Source organism: Thermobia domestica, chromosome 18, assembly GCF_964235325.1.
Source record: "Thermobia domestica chromosome 18, izTheDome1.hap1.1, whole genome shotgun sequence".
Classification (NCBI taxonomy): domain Eukaryota; kingdom Metazoa; phylum Arthropoda; class Insecta; order Zygentoma; family Lepismatidae; genus Thermobia; species Thermobia domestica.
In genome coordinates, this window is record NC_137471.1 from 162,522,084 (window position 1) to 162,529,168 (window position 7,085).

Here is a 7,085-nt window from a genome sequence, read left to right on the forward strand (position 1 = left end):
GATTGGTTGATAGCGGTCACATGATCTTAGACCCTGGGATTTTGAAATTTGGGTATCCTCTTTGATGAGTACTTTGGTACTACGATACTGATTGGCTGATAGAGGTTACATGATCTTAGACCCGCTACAAGGTGAACAGAATACGTGGGAAAACCCCTCACTCATTTGTTTCATTTTATGTGTAAGATGAATGGTTTGGTATCACGATGCTGATTGGTTGGTAGAGGTCACGTGATCTTACGTTGTAGGATATTTAAAATTCGTTCCATTTTATGGGTAAGATGAGTCCTTTGATACCTGATTCTGATTGGCCGACAGAGGTCACATGATTTTAGACCCGCCACACGGTGAACAGAATACGTGGGAAAACCCCTCACTCATTTGTTTCCATTTTACGGGTAAGATGAATGTTTTAGTACCACGATGTTGATTGGTTGATAGAAGTCGCATAATCTTATCCCCAACCCCCAATGCTAGAAATTCAGAGCGATATGTCGGTGATCACCCTAGACCTGGATTTTAGAATTTAGTTCCCTTTTATGGTTATCCTTAAAGTTCCCATGAAGGGTTCAACCTCCTCCTTAAATAACACTTTTTGGTATCATGATATTGTACTGAAGTTTACATTAAATATTATCATTCTCTTTGACAGATAAGATGATTACCAGCTTTCTTACCTTGATGGAGATCCTGTCCTTCAATTAGTAGCCTATGTCTCTGGAAGTAACAATGGTGAAAGAGGGGTGTCGCTTGTAGATTTCTTATAACACATTGTTGTGAGTTTAAGCGATTTTTTAATCGCTCAGTAAGCGCTTCATTAATAAAAACAGTGTTGCCAGATTTTTTCTTACCTAAACTGCTCCGGTTCTTTTCGAAACGGTTCCGCAGAGTGCAAAAAATTTTAAACTAAAAATTTTTCGAACTAAAAAAATTTGAAAACTAAAAAATTTTCAAACAAAAAATTTTCGAACTAAAAATTTTGAAACAAAAATTTCAAAAAAAAATTCGAACTAAAAAATTTAAACAAATTTTTCGAAAAAAATTTAAGCTAAAAAACTCGAACCAAATTTTCAAATCAAAAAATTTTCAAACTAAAAAAAATTTAAATTTTCGAACCCCAAAAAAATTCGAACTAAAAAATTAAAAATTTTTCGAAAAAAATATTTTAAACTAAAAATTTCGCACTAAATTTTCAAATCAACATTTTTCGAACTAAAAATTTAAAAAAAAATTTCGAACCAATTTTTAAAAACAAGTTTCGAACTAAAGATGTAAACCACATTTGAAAATTTTCAAATCAATTTTTTGAACTAAATTAAAAACCAAACTTTGGACACTAAAAATTCTTTAATTAATTTTTCGAACAAAATCATTTAAACCAAATCTTGGCCATGATTTGAAAATAAGTGTTCAGGGTTTCAAGAAATAATAAAACACATTTTTTTTCAACTTGTTGTATTTTAACGAAAGGTATGTGCTCTTCTCATACAAGGTGATTAACATGATAAATACAGGATCTAGTTAATGAATATGTTGGACGTGTCATCATCTTCGAATCTTGTAGACATATCCTGTAAAGAAAAAGAAGAAACAACGGATTACTTTAAGAATTTAATTTTTCTGAAACAATAAAAACGAGTCAATATTGATAAGAGAGAAATAAAACTTACTCGTAAAAGATGGATGTGTTTAGGCTCATCTTCCTCCTCGGGTACAGGATGACACCATTTCAACCACTGATAGATGTTTATGAACTCTTCTGGGTACTGCATTTTTCTAGGTGTTGCTCCTTTATGGTCAAGATTCCCCCTTGGATACGAGATGACTACATTTCTTCCACTGATGGTGGTGTTGGTGGTTTATGATCTCTTCTGGGTACTGCGTTTTTTTTCTTGGTGTTGCTGCTTTATGGTCAAGGATTGGAAAAAGGAAAAGGAAAAAAAGAAATTGCGGCCTCATTGGGTGTTTACAGTTTTTCTTCTTCATCTTCTTTTTCCAGTTCCAGTTTCCGTTTTTTAACATACCCGTACGGAACCGTATCATAGGAATTGAGTTCTTTAAATCGACGTTTTGTGTACTGGATACTGTACATTTTTTCTTTGCGTGTGACGATGGTATGGTCTTTGGTCCTGCATATTTTATGGGGGATGGTGATGGTGACTTGTCCACGGCATTGATTTGTAATCATTTCTTTTAGCGTGTTGAAATTTAATTGTTGTCCTGCATTGTAGTTTAATGTAAATCCTCTAATTTTACATATGTAGCTGGTGACGTTGGTATCCGGATTGTATATTTCTAAGCTGTAATTTTTTGGTCCTCCACTGACAAATGTCTTGATGTATGCTCGTGGTCCATAAGACTCCATCTCATCCGATAAGCATCCCAAGTACGTTGAAGGTTCAATGGTTGGCTCTCCGGGCTTCTCCGTAAATATCACAGAATCCGTGTCGAAATATAAAACACGTTCCTGCAACATTTCCAGGTACTTGTACAGTTCCAGATGTGCCTGACATCTTGTAAATGCACCTAACACGACATTAGTGTTTCGGTTTTGAACAGGCACATGTTCATTGTACTCCCAGAACGCATATAACATCGTATCATTGATGGGTACAATTTGATGGAGTTTAATATCGGGGGAAGTGAGTTTTTCATAAAATTCTTCAGGCCGATCAATAATTGGGGTCTGGCTAAAGTTTGATCGTTGCGAAAGTTTTCCCCAAAGAGCGTTAACACAAAGCTTAGATAAACTTCTTCGTGCAGGATTATTTTCAATTTTGGTCGGATCCAATGCAATACCTTCACGCTCCAGGACGGTTTGTATGAATTTTGTTTTGTCTTCTTCGGTCACACAGGAACTGGGCCAGCCAGAAGCTTCCATTTTCGATTTCAGAAAAGTATTGATATATTCCGTGAACAAGCCACCTGTTTTCGTGATGGGATCATACTGTTCAATGTCATAATCCCAAATTTCAAAGATCTCCACCGGTTGATATCCTTATTCTATTGCTTTCTGTATTTCATATGATACCAGTAGTAGGCCCCGCGTATGGCGAACTGACTCAGCAAAAATTTTTGTGACGTCATAGGTCAAAAGTCAATGACCTTGGCCAGGGGTCAATGACCTAGGGGTACCTAGGACCACCCCCTCTAAATTTTGGCAGGGGTACTTGGCCCACACCCTAAATTTTGGCAGGGGTACATAGGACCACCCCCCTTAAATTTTGGAAATTGCCAAATCTAAAAATTTGGTATGGTAGCCTAGGACCATAGTATGTACCTCTATTAGTATTTGGTGTCTATGTCGTTCCCTTTCATGGGCAAAAAAATTGCCAAAAATTCAAATTTCGAGGGTTTTTGACCTAATTTATCCCCTTTGATGAGGTATTATTACCCTATATAGTTATATGGGCGTATACACGGGTCCATTACCTTTCATAAGACATGGGTATATTAATGCACCCCTTAAAAATTTGGGAGGGGTACCTTGACCCACCCCTTAAATTTTGGAAATTGACCAATTTAAACATTGGGTATTATAGTACAGGACCCTAATATCTATTATGATAAATTTGGGTGGTCCACCTCATTTCCTCTAGGGGTACAAAATTGCCAAAAATATAAACGTAAGCAATACGTTGTACCACGTGTTTGGTTTTCGACCTAATTTATCTCCTTGGATGAGGTCCTATTACCTTATATGATTATATGGTCATGTATAGGGGTCCATTCCCTTTCATAAGACATAGGTACATTTGTGCACCCCTTTAAATTTTTGGATGGCCCACCCCCTAAATTTTGGCAGGGGTACATAGGACTACCCCCCCTTAAATTTTGGAAATTGCCAAATCTAAAAATTTGGTATGGTAGCCTAGGACCATAGTATGTACCTCTATCAGTATTGGGTGTCTATGTCGTTCCCTTTCATGGGTAAAAAATTGCCAAAAATTCAAATTTCAGGGTTTTTTGACCTAATTTATCCCCTTGGATGAGGTGTTATTACCTTATATAGTTATATGGTCGTATACAGGGGTCCATTACCTTTCATAAGATATGGGTATATTTGTGCACTCCTTTAAAAATTTGGGTGGGGTACCTTGACCCACCCCTTAAATTTTGGAAATTGACCAATTTAAACATTGGGTATTATAGTACAGGACCCTAATATCTATTATGATAAATTTGGGTGGTCCACCTCATTTCCTTCTAGGGGTACAAAATTGCCAAAAATATAAACGTAAGCAATACGTTATACCACGTGTTTGGTTTTTGGTCGATTTTATTCCCTTTGATGAGGTGTTATTATCCTATATAGTTATATGGTCATGTATAGGGGTCCATTACCTTTCATAAGATATGGGTATATTTGTGCACTCCTTTAAAAATTTGGGAGGGGTACTTTGGCCCACCCCTTAAATTTTGGAAATTGCCCAATTTAAACATTTGGTATTATAGTACCGGATCCTAACATGTATTATGATAAATTTGGATGGTCCACCTCGTTTCCTTCTAGGGGTACAAAATTGTCAAAATATAAACGTAAGCAATACGTTGTACCACGTGTTTGGTCTTTTGGCCCAATTTATCCTCTTGGATGAGGTTCTATTACCTTATATGATTATATGGTTATGTATAGGGTTCTATTCCCTATCATAAGACATAGGTACATTTGTGCACTCCTTTAAAAATTTGGGAGGGGTACTTTGGCCCACCCCTTTAATTTTGGAAATTGCCCCTTTTTACATTTTTGGTATTATAGTATAGAACCCTAATATATATTACTATAAATTTGGGTGGTTCACCACGTTTCCTTTGATGGGTACGAAATTGCCAAATTTTAGTACAACCACGTGTTTGGTTTTGGCTCAATTTATCCCCTTGGATGAGGTCCTATTACCTTATATGGTTATATGATCATGTATAGGGGTCCATTCCATATCCCCTTAAATTTTGGAAATTTTCCAATTTAAGCATTCGGTATCATAGTACATGACCTCAACATGTATCATGATAAATTTGGGTGGTCCATCTTGTTCCCTTTCATGGGTAAAAATTACTAAAATATAAACATAAGCAATATGTTGTATCATGCGTTTGTTTTTTGGCCCAATTTCTTCCCTTTGATGGGGTTCTATTACCTTATATGGTTATATGGTCATGTATATGGGTTCATTTCCTATCATAAGACATGAGTACATTGATGCACCCCTTGAAAAATTTGGGAGGGGTATCTTGGCTCATCCACTCGGTTTTAGAAATTGTTTTAATATAAGCATTTGGTATCATAGTACAGGACTTCAATATGTACCACTATAAATTTGGATGGTCCACATCGTTCCCTTTCATGGGTAAAGAACTACCAAAAATCGAATTTCGGAGGTTATTGACACCTATTTAGCACGTTATATGGTTTATTACCTTTATATGTTTATGTTCCCTTTTAAATTTGGGAATTATCAAATAACAAAATTCGGTAAACGTTTTCTAGGACCCATTGGTGTTCCTCTTATGGCCAAATATTCAAAATTTAAATGTTATTGACCGGCTTTATTATTGAATAAGTACAGGATTTATTACTTTTTTCATAAGACACAGGTGTATTTGTGTACCAATCTTAAATTTTGGGAGGGGGTACATTTCTTATTGTCATATCAATAATTGGTAAATGTTCTTTGGGTAAATCATTGTGATCACGTGATCAGTTATTGACCTATGATTGGGATTAGGAGTCCAGGACATTGGTACATTGAAACTTTGTAGGATAATTTGAGAATGCGTCATTGGTATTGATTATTACAGCCAAATATAAACGTAAGCAAGACGTTGTACCACGTGATTGACCTTGATGAGGTAGTGTACAGGGATACATAGCTAACCTTATTGAAACTTATGACTCATAGTCTTAAGGGAATACATGCTACAACACTGGCAAAGTTATTGTTGATGCAATTTGATTGGCTGATCACTATCTTTCCTGCAATCTGATTGGCTGATCACTATCTTTCGTGCAATCTGATTGGTTGATGAGTTTTAAATCTTTGCTGTATTCAGTTTTTAAGTTTTGTTTTACATTTAAAAATCTTGTTTTCGTTCAACATTTTGCACTCAATGATAAATATGATCAAAACCGTTTATTTGTTAATCGAATAGTTAAAAACCTGATAAAGTTTGACGGTTAACCGTGAAACGTAAAATTTTTTTAGTTTGAAATTTTTTTTGCTTGAAATATTTTGTTTGAAAATTCTTGCTTTCAAATTTTTTGTTTGAATTTTTTGTTTCAGAATTTTGTTTGAAATTTTTTTTGACAACTTTTGTTTCAAGATTTTTTGTTTAAATTTTTTTTGTTTGAAATTTTTTTCGTTTCAAATTTTTGTTTAAAATTTTTGTTTGAAAAAATTTTTTGTTTGAAATTTTTTGTTTCAAAATTTTGTTTGAAATTATTTTTGTTTCAAAATTTTGTTTGAATTTCAATCGTTTGAAATTTTTTGTTTGAATGTTTTTCGTTTCAAAATTTTGTTTCAAAGATTTTTGTTTGAAATTTTTTGTTTCAAAGTTTGGGTTGAAATTTTTAAAGTTTGTGCACTCATTAGTAAAGAACCGGAACTGTTTAGAACAAAAACCTCTGGCAACATTGTGGTGCAATAGTACACGTCAGAACATGGAGTTGTACTTGAAATGAAAAAAACACAATTCATTGAAATGGATCATTTTATTACACTAAACATACATCCATACCAGATAAAGGATCTGGATATTGTCGATACAATGTATTTTGAATTTCTTGCACTAGTTGGTCTTTAGCATATAATTTTAATTCCAATTGAAGTCTTTTAAGATCTATTACGATATCAATAGGTGGAAACTCAATGTCCATTTGATCACAAATAAACTGTTAACAATACAGGTATGCACCCACGAACGATGTTGACAACCATCACAACATCTAGATACATGTTGTACAATATGCATAACACATTTTTCAAAATAGTACTTTTTCAGGAATATACTTGTTTTGTTGCACACTTCCACTGCATGTTTAACACATTGGAATACGTTGATGAATTTGTTCCATTCTGTTTGCGTTA